Here is a 20,092-nt window from a genome sequence, read left to right on the forward strand (position 1 = left end):
ACAATTCAGGGACATTCCTGCATGTGTGCATTCCGGGCATCTGCAGGAACCCCTCTTTATACTTCTATTGGTCCATTTTTAAGCTAGGACTCTGGTACCCAGGCGAGAGGCGGGGATGCTCGAGTGCAGTAGGTGGCGGTATTGCACCATAACGTTGGATACCATCTGCAAATAAACCCCACAGAAGAAGAAGAAGAGGCAGTGCCACAACGTTAGTAACCAATGGCGTGCACGAGGGGGGGGGCACATGCAGGAATGCCTTGAATTGCCGGCTGCAATCACACAGTATTGCAGGAAAGCAACACCACAGATGAAACGAGAAACTAGTGATCAGTAACGCAGAGTAATATAACATGTTACTTTCCACACAAAGTAATTTTGCAAAAGAGAGAGAGAGAGAGAGAGAGAGAGAGAGAGAGAGAGACTGGTGGAAGAGGGGTAGAGAGAGAGAGAGACTGGTGGAAGAGGGGTAGAAAGAGAGAGACTGGTGGACGAGGGGTAGAGAGAGAGAGAGAGAGAGACTGGTGGACGAGGGGTAGAGAGAGAGAGAGAGACTGGTGGAAGAGGGGTAGAGAGAGAGAGAGAGAGAGAGAGAGAGAGAGAGAGAGAGAGAGAGAGAGAGAGAGAGAGAGAGAGAGAGAGAGAGAGAGAGAGAGAGAGAGAGAGAGACTGGTGGAAGAGGGGTAGAGAGAGAGAGAGACTGGTGGAAGAGGGGTAGAAAGAGAGAGAGAGACTGGTGGAAGAGGGGTAGAGAGAGAGAGAGACTGGTGGAAGAGGGGTAGAGAGAGAGAGAGACTGGTGGAAGAGGGGTAGAGAGAGAGAGAGAGACTGGTGGAAGAGGGGTAGAGAGAGAGAGAGAGACTGGTGGAAGAGGGGTAGAGAGAGAGAGAGACTGGTGGACGAGGGGTAGAGAGAGAGAGAGAGAGAGACTGGTGGACGAGGGGTAGAGAGAGAGAGAGAGACTGGTGGAAGAGGGGTAGAGAGAGAGAGAGAGAGAGAGAGAGAGAGAGAGAGAGAGAGAGAGAGAGAGAGAGAGAGAGAGAGAGAGAGAGAGAGAGACTGGTGGAAGAGGGGTAGAAAGAGAGAGAGAGACTGGTGGAAGAGGGGTAGAGAGAGAGAGAGACTGGTGGAAGAGGGGTAGAGAGAGAGAGAGACTGGTGGAAGAGGGGTAGAGAGAGAGAGAGAGACTGGTGGAAGAGGGGTAGAGAGAGAGAGAGAGACTGGTGGAAGAGGGGTAGAGAGAGAGAGAGACTGGTGGAAGAGGGGTAGAGAGAGAGAGAGACTGGTGGAAGAGGGGTAGAAAGAGAGAGAGAGACTGGTGGAAGAGGGGTAGAGAGAGAGAGAGAGACTGGTGGAAGAGGGGTAGAGAGAGAGAGAGACTGGTGGAAGAGGGGTAGAGAGAGAGAGAGACTGGTGGAAGAGGGGTAGAGAGAGAGAAACTGGTGGAAGAGGGGTAGAGAGACAGGGCTAGACGAAGGTTTTAAAATAAAGATCTTCAAATAAAGGAAAGAGAGAAGTGGGGTGCAACGAGAGACAGTGAGAGAGGTTGCCAAGACTACTGCAGAGTGTTGAAAGAAAGACTTACACAAGAGAAGAAAAAATAAGAAATTGCTTTAATTGAGAGTAACATATAACGTCTCTGGAGGATTTTCATCGCCATAGGTTTGTTTGTTTCCGCTTTCAACCCAACTCAAGTTCAGTGTTACATATTTGAAGCAAATACTTTCAATAAAGTACAAAAGAAAACATATGAGAGAGCATACATACAGTAAAGTAAGCATCTGTGTCACCCTTCCCCATGGTCCCCAACTCCATATGGTCCCACCATACTATGCATCCTGCTTGAACCCTATACTCTTCTGCATGTGATGGCCTATTCATTTTTTATTCATCTTTTATTTAACCAGGAAAGTCAGTTAAGAACAAATTCTTATATACAATGGCGGCCTAACCCGGCCAAACCCTAACCCAGACGATGCTGGGCCAATTGTGCACCGCCCTATGGGACTTCCAATCACAGCCAGTTGTGATACAGCCTAGAATCAAATCAAATCAAATCAAATCAAATCAAATTTTATTAGTCACATACACATGGTTAGCAGATGTTAATGCGAGTGTAGCGAAATGCTTGTGCTTCTAGTTCCGACAATGCAGTAATAACCAACAAGTAATCTAACCTAACAATTCCACAACTACTACCTTATACACACACAAGTGTAAAGGGATAAAGAATATGTACATAAAGATATATGAATGAGTGGTGGTACAGAACGGCATAGGCAAGATGCAGTAGATGGTATAGAGTACGGTATATACATATGAGATGAGTACTGTAGGGTATGAAAACATAAAGTGGCATAGTTTAAAGTGGCTAGTGGTACATGTATTACATAAAGATGGCAAGATGCAGTAGATGATATAGAGTACAGTATATACATATGAGATGGGTAATGTAGGGTATGTAAACATTATATTAAGTGGCATTGTTTAAAGTGGCTAGTGGTACATTTTTACATAATTTCCATCAATTCCCATTTTTAAAGTGGCTGGAGTTGAGTCAGTATGTTGGCAGCGGCCGCTAAATGTTAGTGGTGGCTGTTTAACAGTCTGATGGCCTTGAGATAGAAGCTGTTTTTCAGTCTCTCGGTCCCTGCTTTGATGCACCTGTACTGACCTCGCCTTCTGGATGATAGCGGGGTGAACAGGCAGTGGCTTGGGTGGTTGTTGTCCTTGATGATCTTTATGGCCTTCCTGTGACATCGGGTGGTGTAGGTGTCCTGGAGGGCAGGTAGTTTGCCCCCGGTGATGCGTTCTGCAGACCTCACTACCCTCTGGAGAGCCTTACGGTTGTGGGCGGAGCAGTTGCCGTACCAGGCGGTGATACAGCCCGACAGGATGCTCTCGATTGTGCATCTGTAGAAGTTTGTGAGTGCTTTTGGTGACAAGCCGAATTTCTTCAGCCTCCTGAGGTTGAAGAGGCGCTGCTGCGCCTTCTTCACGACGCTGTCTGTGTGGGTGGACCAATTCAGTTTGTCCGTGATGTGTACACCGAGGAACTTAAAACTTTCCACCTTCTCCACTACTGACCCGTCGATGTGGATAGGGGGGTGCTCCCTCTGCTGTTTCCTGAAGTCCACAATCATCTCCTTTGTTTTGTTGACGTTGAGTGTGAGGTTATTTTCCTGACACCACACTCCGAGGGCCCTCACCTCCTCCCTGTAGGCCGTCTCGTCGTTGTTGGTAATCAAGCCTACCACTGTAGTGTCATCCGCAAACTTGATGATTGAGTTGGAGGCGTGCATGGCCACGCAGTCGTGGGTGAACAGGGAGTACAGGAGAGGGCTCAGAACGCACCCTTGTGGGGCCCCAGTGTTGAGGATCAGCGGGGTGGAGATGTTGTTACCTACCCTCACCACCTGGGGGCGGCCCGTCAGGAAGTCCAGGACCCAGTTGCACAGGGCGGGGTCGAGACCCAGGGTCTCGAGCTTGATGACGAGTTTGGAGGGTACTATGGTGTTAAATGCTGAGCTGTAATCGATGAACAGCATTCTCACATGGGTATTCCTCTTGTCCAGATGGGTTAGGGCAGTGTGCAGTGTGGTTGCGATTGCGTCGTCTGTGGACCTATTGGGTCGGTAAGCAAATTGGAGTGGGTCTAGGGTGTCCGGTAGGGTGGAGGTGATATGGTCCTTGACTAGTCTCTCAAAGCACTTCATGATGACGGAAGTGAGTGCTACGGGGCGGTAGTCGTTTAGCTCAGTTACCTTAGCTTTCTTGGGAACAGGAACAATGGTGGCCCTCTTGAAGCATGTGGGAACAGCAGACTGGGATAAGGATTGATTGAATATGTCCGTAAACACACCAGCCAGCTGGTCTGCGCATGCTCTGAGGACGCGGCTGGGAATGCCGTCTGGGCCTGCAGCCTTGCGAGGGTTAACACGTTTAAATGTTTTACTCACCTCGGCTGCAGTGAAGGAGAGCCCGCAGGTTTTGGTAGGGGGCCGTGTCAGTGGCACTGTATTGTCCTCAAAGCGGGCAAAAAAGTTGTTTAGCCTGTCTGGGAGCAAGACATCCTGGTCCGCGACGGGGCTGGTTTTCTTTTTGTAATCCGTGATTGACTGTAGACCCTGCCACATACCTCTTGTGTCTGAGCTGTTGAATTGCGACTCGATTTTGTCTCTGTACTGGGACTTAGCCTGTTTGATTGCCTTGCGGAGAGAATAGCTACACTGTTTGTATTCGGTCATGCTTCCGGTCACCTTGCCCTGGTTAAAAGCAGTGGTTCGCGCTTTCAGTTTCACGCGAATGCTGCCGTCAATCCACGGTTTCTGGTTTGGGAATGTTTTAATCGTTGCTGTGGGTACGACATCGTCAATGCACTTCCTAATGAACTCGCTCACCGAATCAGCATATTCGTCAATATTGTTGTTGGACGCAATGCGGAACATATTCCAATCCGCGTGATCGAAACAGTCTTGAAGCGTGGAATCAGATTGGTCTGACCAGCGTTGAACAGACCTGAGCGCGGGAGCTTGTTGTTTTAGTTTCTGTTTGTAGGCTGGAATCAACAAAATGGAGTCGTGGTCAGCTTTTCCGAAAGGGGGGCGGGGGAGGGCCTTATATGCGTCGCGGAAATTAGTATAACAATGATCTAGGGTTTTTCCAGCTCTGGTAGCACAATCGATATGCTGATAGAATTTAGGGAGTTTTGTTTTTAGATTAGCCTTGTTAAAATCCCCAGCTACGATGAATGCAGCCTCAGGGTGTGTGGTTTCCAGTTTACAAAGAGTCAGATAAAGTTCGTTCAGGGCCATCGATGTGTCTGCTTGGGGGGGAATATATACGGCTGTGATTATGATTGAAGAGAATTCCCTTGGTAGATAATGCGGTCGACATTTTATTGTGAGGAGTTCTAGATCAGGTGAACAGAATGACTTGAGTTCCTGTGTGTTGTTATGATGATCACACCACGTCTCGTTAATCATAAGGCATACCCCCCCGCCCCTCTTCTTACCAGAAAGATGTTTGTTTCTGTCGGCGCGATGCATGAAGAAACCAGCTGGCTGCACCGACTCCGTTAGCGTCTCTTGAGTTAGCCATGTTTCCGTGAAGCAGAGCACGTTGCAATCCCTGATGTCTCTCTGGAATGCTACCCGTGCTCGGATTTCATCAACCTTATTGTCAAGAGACTGGACATTGGCGAGTAGTATGCTAGGGAGTGGAGCGCGATGTGCCCGTCTCCGAAGCCTGGCCAGGAGACCGCCTCGTTTGCCCCTTTTACGGCGTCGCACAGGGTCGCCGGCTGGGATCAGATCCATTGTATTGGGTGGAAGGCAAAACACTGGATCCGTTTCGGGAAAGTCATATTCCTGGTAGGAACGATGATGAGTTGACGTTAATCGTATATTCAGTAGTTCCTCCCGACTGTATGTAATGAAACCTAAGATTACCTGGGGTACCGATGTAAGAAATAACACATAAAAAAACAAAATACTGCATATTTTCCAAGGAACGCGAAGCGAGGCGGCCATCTCGTTTCGGCGCCGTTTCGGCGCACTGAGATGCAGTGCCTTAGACTGCTGCGCCACTCGGGAGTCCATGTAATGGCTTTGCCACTTCATGACCCCTCTCTGTCAAACACAGCCTGTCAGTCTTAGGATACTTTAAGTGAATGCAAAAGCCATTTTGGTTAAGCAAAGCATAGATAGTATTTTAGCACCATCTCAGATCACTGGCGCTCTCTGCGAATAGAATGGCACCCGCCACAAAGCATGCACGCAAGCTCTATCCAAAACCTGTCTTCTGGAGTGGTCATGGCAACCTGACGGCTTTTTTCAATCAATTTTCTTAGCAGAAAAAATTATGCCGAGATCCACTTCTAAACCCAAATAATCTCGATGCGTCGTCTTCTTGGAAATGTTAAGTGGCAAGGCTGCCATTCAATGGCGGAAATTGAAAAACATGCTGTCGCGCCTGAAGGGCGGTTGAATGGTTTTGATAACAGAGGACCGGAAAATAGTTTATTTCTACCACTCACATCATCTGCACATCAGCTAATTGAGATGGGCTGAAATGTTCTCGATATAAAACACTAAAGATTTCTCTCCACAAAAGAACTTTCAATGATACATGAGAGTATGTGAATGGAGACTATCCACAGACCCTGAAATCATATATCTCCCATGGGTTTAATTCCAAGTGGTTAATAAGCATAGGGCATTTCTCTCTCTCTCGCTCTCGCTCTCTCTCGCTGAAAATAACATGGATTCCTCTATATCATTCTCCCCCTTACCTCCCTCCCTTCCTTCATCCATTCCTTCCTCCCTCCCTCCTTCCCTTCCTTCCTCCCTTTCTCCCTTCCTCTCCTCTATATGCAGTGGAAATCAAAGAGTGCTGAGCCAGGGGGAAAAGATGCCATCAATCTCAACTTGTCTCGAACAGTCACATTTGCCTGACAGAGTAAGACAGCATTCTCAGAGATGCGGATTTCTCCTCTTTTCCCAAGCCTTGAATAGTGCTCTGTTAGGAACCTTCTCATGTTATCCAGCACTTTCTATTTAAACACACACCATTGATGGGAGGACTCACACAGCGGCCTTATCTTTACATAACCCTTATATGTGTATACCATGACTATGATTCATATTTAACATAATAGAAATCATTTGAAAATGTATTAATACACTCCAGTTGCTGAATCACATATGAGAGCAATTGTATATGAGTAAAGGTATCTTTTTTGCAGAGACTCTCCAAAGTTGGAAAAAATCTGTTAGGAGGTTTGCATCTAATTATTGTATAAAATGAATGAGTAAAGATGAAACTATTTGTGAAATGACACAATGCTAGGTTTAACCGTTAATGTGAGAGCATTGTATGATCTGGCTCATGGGACAGCCCTTTTCTACTGTTATGAATAAAAAACCCTCCTGAAGAAATCCTCTTCAGACCACGCGTACCTCGATGGACAACGAGAGGGCACAGGTTGAGTTCAGACCACAAAAACCTCAGTATAAGCTAAGGTTGTAATGGTTGTTGAATTCCTAACCATACCACGTGGAGCGTCGGCTACACGGCGGAAAATGGTTAAACTCTGAGACTATCGATCCCGACAGAATAAGAGCAAATCTTAGATACTAATTACTACTCTGCAGCTAGAAATTATGTCAACCTGGGATACGAAGACTGACAACATCTATTCTATAAGAACATTTCTGAATGGTACTCTGAATTATCCATCCTAACCACGAAAGACTTCAGGGAAGCAGAGAGAGACGCTCGGATGAACTTTCCAACAGAAAGACGGATGATTCCAACAGAGATCACACTGACCGTAAATATATATTGATTGCAATTAATTCCCGAATTATTAATATAATTATCAACTGTGTAGTGACTCCTTTTTGTCTTTCCCGCCCTTCTCAGTCCACACCCACTTCCCTTTGTCCACCAAGCCGTCATATCGGCTTAGCCCACTAGGGAACCTCCCATATCATTTCCTTGTAACCATATCAACTGTTTGTTTGTTTATGCATTTCTGTGATTTTTTATTTATTTAGTAAATAAATTATTAAGACAATTGGTGTATGGATGATTCATAGTAAAGGCTGGGTTCGTGTAGATAACCAACAAATTACGACTTTTAGAATGAGACTAACATTAGGTAAAGATTAATTGATTAATTAGTAGACTAATTGATCAGATATTAAAATATCTGAAGAGTTATATTAGGAAAATTATAACTTTGTAATCTGAAGATTTTCCTTGGTGTCCCAACTTCTCAGTTAATTACATTTAGATGATTAGATTACAGGGGTATGTGACCCCTCAGATTTGTCCAGTTAATTTTTTTAAATAAATTAAGCAATTCTCTGTAATACTACTAGCCACCTAGCAATGTGCTTTAGCTAGCCCAGATAGGTTCGCAATCTCCCAACTAGCTACCAATTACATGATATTATTTTTTTAGTCTTTTAGCAGATGCTCTTATCCAGAGAGACTTACATAAGTAATTAGGCTTAAGTGCCTTGCTCATTGGCACATCGGCAGATGTTTCACCTGTTCGGCTTGGTGATTTGAACCAGTTACATTTTGGTTACTGGACCAACGCTCTTAACCTCTAGGCTACCAGCCGACTAAGAAGCCATATCAGCTTATGATAGCTTGGCAAGATTGGTAGACTAGAAAAGCAAGCAATAAATAAATATACTTATTCCTCTCTATCTTTTAACCAGATTTTAGTATACATGCAGAAAAGCATATACAGTACCATTCAAAAGTTTGGGGTCACTTAGAAATGTCCTTGTTTTCCATGAAAACATACATGAAATGAGTAGCAAAATAAATAGGAAATATAGTCAAGACGTTGACAAGGTTATAAATAAGATTTTTTATTTAATAATAATAATTGTGTTCTTCAAACTTTGCTTTCGTCAAAGAATCCTCCATTTGCAACAATTACAGACTTGCAGACCTTTGGCATTCTAGTTGTCAATTTGTTGAGGTAATCTGAAGAGATTACCCATGCTTCCTGAAGCACCTCCCACAAGTTGGATTGGCTTGATGGGCACTTCTTACGTACCATACGGTCAAGCTGCTCCCACAACAACTCAATAGGGTTGAGATCTGGTGACTGTGCTGGCCACTCCATTATAGACAGAATACCAGCTGACTGCTTCTTCCCTAAATAGTTATTGCATAGTTTGGAGCTGTGCTTTGGGTCATTGTTCTGTTGTAGGAGGAAATTGGCTCCAATTAAGCGCTGTCCACAGGGTATGGCATGGCATTGCAAAATGGAGTGATAGCCTTCCTTCTTCAAGATCCATTTTACCCTGTACAAATCTCCCACTTTACCACCCCCAAAGCACCCCCAGACCATCACATTGCCTCCACCATGCTTGATAGATGGCGTCAAGCACTCATCCAGCATCTTTTCTGCATCTCACGAATGTTCTTTCTTGTGGTCTGAACAGCACAAGCTTAGATTTGTCTGTCCATAACACTTTTTCCAATCTTCCTCTGTCCAGTGTCTGTTCTTTTGCCCATCTTAGTCTTTTTTTTTTTTTGGCCAGTCTGAGAAATGGCTTTTTCTTTGCAATTCTGCCTAGAAGAACAGCATCCCGTTGTCGCCTCTTCACTGTTGACGTTGAGACTGGTGTTTTGCGGGTACTAATAAAGTTGCCAGTTGAGGACTTGTGAGGCGTCTGTTTCTCAAACAAGACACTCTAATGTACTTGTTCTCTTCCTGTAATCGAATCCACAAATGCTGATGCTCCAGATACTGAACTGGTCTAAAGAAGGCCCGTTTTCTTGCTTCTTTCATCAGGACAACAGTATTCAGCTGTGCTAACATAATTTAAAAAGGGTTTACTAATGATCAATTAGCCTTTTCAAATTATAAACTTGGATTAGCCAACACAACATGTCATTGGAACACAGGAGTGATGGTTGCTGATAATGGGAACTCTGTACGCCTATGTAGACATTCCATAAAAAAAATTGCCGTTTCCAGCTACAATTTACAACATTAACAATGTCTACACTGTATTTCTGATCAATTTGACGTTATTTTAACGGACAAAAAAATGTACTTTCAAAAATGAGGAGATTTCTAAGTGACCCCAAACTTTTGAACGGTGGTGTAAATATACATATTTTTTACGAATATTTTTAAGATATGAAAAAATATGGATTTCTTTTTTACATAGAATTAAGCATAATGACTAGGGTTCTAGATTATAGGAAATAGCTGTTTCAGGTGTTAGAAAAAGGCTAAATTCTCCAACTTCACAATGGGGTCCTAAACCTCCTGAGACAACGATCAGAGACAACGATAAACAGCTGCCTCTGATTGGGAACCATAACAGGCCAACATAGACACACAAACACCTAGATGACCCACCCTAGTCACACCCCGACCCAACCAACATAGAGAATAAAAAGCTCTCTATGGTCAGGGCGTGACAGTACCACCCCCCCCCCCCCCCCCCAAAGGGGCGGACTCTGACCGCAAAACCTGACTCTGACTCAATAGGGGAGGGTCCGGGTGGGCATCTACCGCCGGGAGCGGCTCCGGTGCGGGGCGAAGTACCCACTCCGCTCGCAGATACGTCTTCCTCCATGGCGACTCTGGTGCGGGGATCGTCGTCGGAAGCTCCGGACCGTAGGTCGTCGCCGGAGGTACCGGACCGTGAATTGTCGCCGGAGGAACCGGACCGTGAATTGTCGCCGGAGGAACCGGACCATAGATCGTCGCCGGGGACTCCGGACCGTAGATCGTCGTCGGGGACTCCGGACTGAGAACTCCCCGCTGAAGAACTCGAAATGAGTAGACCAAGGCGCAGCGTGCATGTTCCACATGTTTTTTTTCGATGAAACTCACAAACAAAAATAACAAAGAGCAACAAAATGTGACGCTATGTAGTGCTCGCAGGCAACTAGACAAAGACAAGATCCCACAAAGCACAAATGGGAAATGGCTGCCTAAATATGATCCCCAATCAGAGACAACGATAAACAGCTGCCTTTGATTGGAAACCATAACAGGCCAACATAGACACACAAACACCTAGATGACCCACCCTAGTCACACCCCGATCCAACCAACATAGAGAATAAAAAGCTCTCTATGGTCAGGGCGTGACACCGGCATAGCGAATGTTTTGGCAGTGTCAGAGGTAGAACTGATTTTGAGCCTTCAAATCACTGAGCAGCTGCTCTTGCGATAATTGTCAGGAAGCCACACCAGGTTAAAAGTTCAGAACGAGAAATAATAATGCTCAAATTTAAAAATCATTCAACTAAATAATGAATATTTCTGTGTTCAAACTTATAAACAAGGCTGCATGGGATTTATTTTAATACGACTCTGTGTAGCCAATGGCAATGTCCGCTGTAGGTATAATGCCAGGAGCCGCTTGTGGTTTGACAGCTCTAATACAGTTCCACCTCCGGCACCGCCAAAACAACCACTATGCGGATGTCAGCTAAAGCGGATCTGATTGAATAGAGCCCTTGCTCGTAAAATGATGTAACATCAGGAGTCTGCCGAGCAGAACATTGCAAGTCTAGCATAGCTATGGTCTGTTGGGCATTTGAAATATCCCCCTCTCTCTGTAGCTCGAGGCGGGATGAGACACAGTTGCTTTGTGTAGGTGTTTCTGTCATGAGATGACTGGAGCTGGCTGAGGTACTTCTTGTGTTTACAAAGAGATTAGCGGTATTTTCCACACAACTGCACATAGGTGACAAAAGCCAGTTAGTTTGATGAGCAACATCTATTTTAATCACAATAGCCCATCTTAATATTGAAGGAAACAGTATATCAACCGATTTGGAAAGACTGGCAGGGTCTAATGGTGTTCCCAAGTCCCATTAATAGATTATGAACACAGTTCAAGGTGTGATTATGATAGATTGACAAAACCTGTGAACCTCTGGGGAGAAAACTGAAAAAGCACTTTCTGATTTCTGTACGGTACTACTTTTCTGAAGTTGTTAAAAGATTGAGGCTACTCAAAGGGCTTTGTGTGAAAAGCTCATGGCAGACTCCTTGTCTCCAAGGCCCTCCTCTATTCTTCCTCATTGTGAGCTTCAATGGCAAAGCCTTTACTCTAACCACAACCAAGGAACAGTGAGAGGACTGAGAAGAGAGAAATGACATGTGCAATTAGCTATTTGAGATGGGAGACCAACTACAGCCATTATCATCATGGGTTGAGAGAGAGAGAGAGAGAGAGAGAGAGAGAGAGAGAGAGAGAGAGAGAGAGAGAGAGAGAGAGAGAGAGAGAGAGAGAGAGAGAGAGAGAGAGAGAGAGAGAGAGAGAGAGAGAGAGAGAGAGAGAGAGAGAGAGAGAGAGAGAGAGAGAGAGAGAGAGAGAGAGAGAGAGAGAGAGAGAGGCACTGGCCCTCTGCAGCTTCTGTGGTAAATTATAATGCATTAAGAGAATTGGCCTCTTTTTCCAAATGAGAACATAAACAAATGATGGACAGCAGTAGTCTGAGCAGTCAGCAGAGCACGTTGAAAGCCTCAGCGCCCACACGGCCATGTTGAAACACTGGGAGGATGTAGATGGGGAGGGAACCAGGAAACCAAATAGGATGTTAAAAATAGCCCCTCTTCCAGGGTCAATATTAGAATCCCTCCAGTATTCCAAACAGAGCAACGACGCTGAAGACATGCAACAGCCTCTGAGCTTAAATACAGTATGCATATACAGCTGCAAACTGAAGACATGCTACAGCCTCTGAGCTTAAATACAGTATGCATATACAGCTGCAAACTGGAGACATGAGCTGAGAGGAAATGTTTTCACTGCAGCTCTGTTCAAATGCTAACCATGCCATGTAGTACTCTGGGCCAACAGTGAGTGTGAAGCAGAAAGTTTAGATCTATTCCCCCTCAGTGTCTATCCATACAACAGAACACAACAGAACTTAACCTTACCCGCTCCCTCACCTTAGTATGACCGGACCATGTGTACTGTGATGTACTGTATGGTTTCAGAAAGTTTAAGCCATGTCAGCTGGCTTAAATAATGCCATCACCCAAACAGGTAGGCATCAGCAGTGCAGTGGGGGAGGATTAGCCATTGGGCTGCTGGCTGCTTCTTGTCTCGCCTGCTGAAGGGCACATGGAAATTGCTTCTGGGAAAAATCATTTTATCACCAATGTCAATATTAATATTAATCACTCTAAGAGCAATTGTGTGAACAAAACGCAGCCCAGGGTTGGCGAGGCAAAAAGACACCACACAAGAACCTCTTCACACACACACACAAACATATTGTCTTGCTGGAAGATCCACTTGAGACCAAGTTTCAGCCTCCTAGCAGAGGCAACCAGGTTTTTGGCAAAAATATCCTGGTAATGGGTAAAGTTCATGATGCCGCTGATCTTAACAAGGGCCAAAGAGCTCTATTTTCCTGTCATCTGACCAAGCACCATTTCCAGTCCAAGTACCAATGGTGTTTAACTCCAGGCATTTACATTTGTTGGATGACATGAAAATCGATCTCTTTGGCCACGCACACCAGTGGTGGGTTTGGCGTCGAAATGAGAATGCATGGGCAGAAAGGACCCCATAGCTACTGTAAAATATGGTGGTGGATCTATAATGTTATGGGGCTATGTTGATTCTACTGGTCCTGGGGCCCTTGTTAAGGTCAACAGCATCATGAAATTTACCCAGTACCAGAATATGTTTGCCAAAAAACCTGGTTGCCTGCCAGAAGGCTGAAACGTAGCTGCAAGTGGATCTTCTAGCAAGACAATAACACCAAGCGCACATCAAAATGCTTAATAGGCCATCTCAGTTTCCGGATTTGAAACCCATTGAAAACCTGTGTGCATTCCATAAGCACAGGTGAAGGATGTCAAAGATCTGGAGGATTCTGTATGGAGGAATTGTCACGTTCTGACCATAGTTCTTGTGTGTTTTGCTTGTTTTAGTGTTGGTCAGGACGTGAGCTGGGTGGGAATTCTATGTTGTGTGTCTAGTTTGTCTGTTTCTATGTTTGGCCTAATATGGTTCTCAATCAGAGGCAGTTGTTTTGTGTTGTCTCTGATTGGGAATCATATATAGGTGGCTTGTTTTGTTTTGGGGTTTGTGGGTGGTTGTTTCCTGTCTTTGTGTTTTCTCTGCACCAGATAGGGCTGTATCCTCGGCAAGGTTTTGAAAACAGAAAATATATATTACTTGTTAAAGAAAATCTCTTTCTCTGAGCGATTGTATTAGTATAAAATAATTGTAATTTCCCAAAAATGTTTAGCATACAATATAGTTATAGTATTTCAATTAGTTATTTTATACAAAACATTTTGCTCATCTTTATCAAGGGTGTCAATAATTTTGTACCCCACCGTACCTTTAACCTTCAGTGTGTCAGTGCAAGTCATGTATGCATGACCACCACAAACAAATACAGCCAGGAAAGCTCCTACACCTTCTGTCACAATTGCCTTTTGAACTTCTGTTGACAGTGTTCTACAGGTAACTGCCAAAATAAAGGAAACACTTGAGTAAATTAGGGATACAAAGTATAGTGAAAGCAGGTGCTTCCATGCAGGTGTGATTCCTGAGTTAAATTAAGCAATTAACATCCCATCATGCATGCATAAAAATGGCCTGTCACCCATTATGTTGGCTACTATGGCTAGAAGAAGAGATGTCAGTGACTCTGAAAGAGGGGTCTCAAATGAGCTAGGGGGTTTAAAGCGTGTGTGCGTGCGTGTGCATGTGCGTGTGCATGTGTCTCAGTCACCAGATCTCAACCCAACTGAACACTTATGGGAGATTCTGGAGCAGCGCCTGAGACAGCGTTTTCCACCACCATCAACAAAACATCAAATGATGGAATTTCTCGTGGAAGAATGGTGTCGCATCCCTTCAACAGAGTTCCAGACACTTATAGAATCTATGCCAAGGTGCATTGAAGCTGTTCTGACGGCTCGTGGTGGCCCAACGCCCTATTAAGACACATTATGTTGGTGTTTCCTTTATTTTGTCAGTCACCTGTATATTCAATACAAAAACATATATTCCATACAAACAGTGAATGGGTTTCCAGGACATGGTATAAAAACATTTCTCCTGTTCCGGAAGACAGCATGTTTGAATTCATGCATTTGTTTCCTGCAGTAGACATTTTATATCTAGGCTATCTAAAGGGATAAAGAGATCTAATGCATTGGGACATTACCATTGTTTGGATCAGTACATGGCCACCGGTATGTACAGTAGAGGGGATGGTAAAAGCACAGTTTTAAAATAAAATGTATCTCATTACCCCCTGGCTGTTGTTGTGGTAAGCGGACAGGGAGGCGGCATAATCTCCAAAGATATATGGCAGATGGCAGGATGTCTGAGAGGGCTGCTTTGGGGAGAGGGAACGAAGGAGTGGGAGAGGGAGAGACTCTCCCTCCCCTATCTCTTCTCCTCTTCTCGTGCCTCCAAGGATCCATCAGTAAGTTAAAATCAATTCAGCACTCTGTGGCACATTAGAATGCAAGTCGTCCGAATCCATCCATTCATTTGGCCTCTCGATATTCCAACAGGGGTCAGGCCAGAGAATGAGTCAGCGTGGAGGAAAGGAGAGGAGAGAAGAGGGGCTTCTCCATTTTAATGTGCAGAGAGAACAGTTACACCTGCTGCAGGATACACTTTTCCTTGACTTTTTGTTACTCATCATCTCCCTACTCTCTCGGTTGCTGTACTGTATAACTTACAAGTAGAATTCAGAATAACAGTTTTAACATAGCTACTTTTCTTCAAATCACAACCAAAATCGCAATTGATTTCTGCCTGTAATGACAAATTCTCTGGGTAGGAGAGGTTGCGTGTGTAATAACTTGTGTAGTAACCCCTATAATATGGTAGTAGTAAACAGTATTGCTACTCTAGCTCTCTTTTTCAAGTGTAAATTGTTCTTGAAGTATGATATTACATTCTTGTCCTTGTCATAACAAACAAAACCAGGTAGGAGACTGTTACGTGATTGTGTTTAGAGGTAGGTGAAGGAGTCAAGCGCAGGAGAGCAGAGATGTCCGAGATGCGTTTTTTAATAGGCAAGTCCACAAACATATAGGTCAGGTACAATAACAAAATAAACGCCCTCGACAAAAGAGAAACCAGTTACTCACGGAAGGAGGAAAAAACAACGCTCCTAAACTTATACACACTTGGTATAATACGTGAAAACAAATAAGGCACAACCTTAACGAGTAACATCACACAAATAATCCCACACAAACCTAGGCAGTCAACAGGGGTAAATATACACACAGAAATTAAAGCAAATGAAACCAGGTGTGAAAGAACCAAAGACAAAACAAACGGAAAAGGAAAAAAGGATCGGTGATGGCTAGTAGGCCGGCACCACCTGTCACGTTCCTGACCTGTTTTCTGTTGTTTTGTATGTGTTTAGTTGGTCAGGACGTGAGCTGGGTGGGAATTCTATGTTGTGTGTCTAGTTTGTCTGTTTCTATGTCAGCCTAGTGTGGGTTCTCAATCAGAGACAGATGGTGGTCGTTGTCTCTGATTGAGACTCATATATAGGAGGCTTGTTTTGTGTTGGGATTTTGTGGGTGTTTGTTACCTGTCTCTGTGTTTGTGTTCTGCACCAGATAGGTCTGTATCGGTTTTGCACATTTGTTATTTTGTATGTTGTTTGTAGTGTTTCACTTGTTCTTGTTCTTGTATTAAACATGTTGAACACTAGCCGATACAAAACCTGCACTTTGGTCCTCTCCTTCACCTATGGAAGAAAACCTTTACACCACCGAGTACCGCCCGAACAGGGAGAGGAACCACCTTCGGTGGAAGTCGTGACAGAGACCTTATTGCTTCAACTCAGCAATTGTAACCATCAAAGCAGCCCTCGTAATGTCTCTGAATCTCCTCTCCTTCATGCTCTCTCTTTTTCATTTTCTCTCTATTTTCCTCTTTCTCCATATGTCTTCTCCTAACATTCTATAAGTCTCTGTCAGAAAAGCAGTGCTGATGGGCAGTAGAACCACCCCCCAAACGTGTTGTTGTTGTTATTGTTATTAGTTAGATGTCTCTTTCTGACCCTTGTACTCCCGTCTGTCAACCGACGCTGTGCCTGCAGGACACAAGAGAGAAGGACTGGCATCCTCAATGAGGAGGAAGCAGCAGTCGCCCTCACGCTCCACTGCCCACACAAAACCAGGGGAGCGCAAGGAGAGGGGAAGGTGGAGATTGACAGGCCCCTAACACTCCACTTTCGCTTTCACAAATGTATCATGTGAGCACGCATACACGCATACATGTGCACATGCACGCTCACACACAAGCAAGCACACACGTGCGTGCATGCGTACACACACGCACACACATACACGCACACAGAACATGCAAAGAATATTCGCCATATAGACTCAGCAAAAAAAGAAACATCCCTTTTTCAGGACCCTGTCTTTCAAAGATAATTTGTAATAATCCAAATAACTTCACGAATCTTCATTGTAAAGGGTTCAAACATTTCCCATGCTTGTTCAATGAATCATAAACAATTTATGAACATGCACCTGTGGAACAGTCGTTAAGACACTAACAGCTTACAGACGGTTGGCAATTAAGGTCACAGTTACGAAAACTTAGGACACTAAAGAGGCCTTTCTACTGACTCTGAAAAACACCAAAAGAAAGATGCCAAGGGTCCCTGCTCATCTGCGTGAACGTGCCTTAGGCATGCCGCAAGGAGGCATGAGGACTGCAGATGTGGCCAGGGCAATGAATTGCAATGAATTGCAATGTCCGTACTGTGAGACGCCTAAGACAGTGCTACAGGGAGACAAGACAGACAGCTGATCGTTCTCGCAGTGGCAGACCACGTGTAACAACATCTGCACAGGATCGGCACATCTGAACATCACCTGCGGGACAGGTGCAGGATGGCAACAACAACTGCCCGAGTTACACCAGGAACGCACAATCCCTCCATCAGTGCTCAGACTGTCCGCAATAGGCTGAGAGAGGCTGGACTGAGGGCTTGTAGGCCTGTTATAAGGCTGGTCCTCACCAGAAATCACCGGCAACAACGTCGCCTATGGGCACAAACCCACCGTCGCTTGACCAGACAGGACTGGCAAAAAGTGCTCTTCACTGACGAGTCGCGGTTTTGTCTCACCAGGGGTGATGGTCGGAATCACGTTTATCGTCGAAGGAATGAGCGTTACACCGAGGCCTGTACTCTGGAGCGGGATCGATTTGGAGGTGGAGGGTCCGTCATGGTCAGGGGCGGTGTGTCATAGCATCATCGGACTGAGCTTGTTGTCATTGCAGGCAATCTCAACGCTGTGCGTCACAGGGAAGACATCCTCCTCCCTCATTTTGTACCCTTCCTGCAGGCTCATCCTGACATGACCCTCCAGCATGACAATGCCAACAGCCATGTTCTGTGCGTTATTTCCTGCAAGACAGGAATGTCAGTGTTCTGCCATGGCCAGCGAAGAGTCAGGATTTCAATCCCATTGAGCACGTCTGGGAACTGTTGGATCGGAGGGTGAGGGCTAGGGCCATTCGCCACCAGAAATGTCCAGGAACTTGCAGGTGCCTTGGTGGAAGAGTGGGGTAACATCTCACAGCAAGAACTGGCAAATATGGTGCAGTCCATGAGGAGGAGATGCACTGCAGTACTTAATGCATCTGGTGACCACACCAGATACTGACGGTTACTTTTGATTTTGGCCCCCCCTTTGTTCAGGGACACATTATTAAATTTCTGTTAGTCACATGTCTGTGGAACTTGTTCAGTTTATGTCTAAGTTGTTGAATCTTGTTATGTTCACACAAATATGTTAAGTTTGCTGAAAATAAACGCAGTTGACAGCGAGAGGATGTTTATTTTTTTGCTGAGTGTAGTATGTACTGTATATATAAAGTCTCAGTTATCCTATTTATCATATGCAACTCCCTACTATTTCAGAGTCATGATTAATTACCAATCTTCCAGCTGCCTACATACTGTACATAGACCTGCAATGAAGCACCCTACATTCATATGCTGTTTTAGTGATTGAGATATTATGCATTTGGCAAACTGTGATTATGTCGTCTACTTTTCCTCAGGCAGGTTTTCCCATATGGGAAATATACTTCTTGCTGAATGTTATTTTTGATCTTGCATAGTGAGATTCCTAGGTGTTTCTGCTGCAAATCCATACTGTGTGTGAACCCTGGCAGCTGGTATCAGTGAATAGTCCTTTCTCAGCATGGTGAAATGACTGGCTTAGACTCCGTTCTCTCCAGACGCTAGTTAAAAAAGCAATGTTGACCTATGCATGGCTCCAGGACTGTATATCTCAGCCAGAACAGCACAGAGGAAATAATCTGCCTATTTTGAATTATTATGTATTGCTGAGTCCCTACATGGATTTTCTTTTGAGCAACGTAGCTGTGGCAGTTGGACATCAGAGTATTTTGCATTGATTTAGTATTATAGCTATACTTCCATGATACCACATATTTAATTGGATTTCTGCACAGTTTTTCTCTGATATAGGAAAAAAATTACTAATCTGATTTGGACATATGTTGGAGTGTCACGATCGTTGTCCTCCTCATCTGAGGAGGACAGGAGGAAGACTCTGGCAGCGCTGAGCAGGCGGGAGCACCTGTAGTGAGGAGACGGAGAGACAGCCTGGTGCCTGGGGCTGCCACCGGAGGGCTGGTGCGTGGAGGTGGCACCGGATAGACCGGACCGTAAAGGCGCACTGGAGGTCTTGAGCACCGAGCCTGCCCAACCCTACCTGGCTGAATGCTCCCCGTAGCCAGGCCAGTGCGGCGAGGTGGAATAGCCTGCACTGGGCTGTGCTGGCGAACCGGGGACACCATGCGTAGGGCTGGTGCCATGTACCCCGGCCCGAGGAGACGCACTGGAGACCAGATGTGCTGAGCCGGCTTCATGGCACCTGGCTCGATGCCCACTCTAGCCCGGCCGATACGAGGCGCTGCTATGTACCGCACCGGGCTCTGCCTGCGCACCGGGGACACCGTGCGCCTCACGGCATAACACGGTGCCTGCCCGGTCCCTCTCTCTCCACGGTAAGCACGGGGAGTTGGCTCAGGTCTCCTACCTGACTTAGCCACACTCCCCGTGTTCCCCCCCCAAGACATTTTTGGGGCTGCCTCTCTGGCTTCCAGCTGCACTTTCGTGCTGCTTCCTCATACCACCGCCTCTCCACTTTCGCTGCCTCCAGCTCAGCCTTGGGGCGGCGATATTCTCCAGCCTGTGCCCAGGGTCCCTTGCCGTCCAGAATCTCCTCCCAGGTCCAGGAGTCCTGCGATCGTTGCTGCTGCTGCTGCTGCCCGTTACCACGCTGCTTGGTCCTTTGGTGGTGGGAGATTCTGTAACGGAATTCTTCGTCATCCTCTAACGAGGAGTAGTAGTAAGAAGGATCGGAGGACCAAAATGCAGCGTGATGATTATCCATTTTAATTAGAAAACTTGAAAACAAAGAACAAAACAATAAACGGACAAACGAACGAAAACGCAACAGTCCCGTATGGTGACATACAAAAACACACAGAAACAGGAACATACAAAGCAAATTATGGTCAGGGCGTGACAT

The sequence above is a fragment of the Salvelinus alpinus genome, chromosome 24, assembly GCF_045679555.1.
Source record: "Salvelinus alpinus chromosome 24, SLU_Salpinus.1, whole genome shotgun sequence".
NCBI classification, from domain to species: Eukaryota; Metazoa; Chordata; class Actinopteri; order Salmoniformes; family Salmonidae; genus Salvelinus; species Salvelinus alpinus.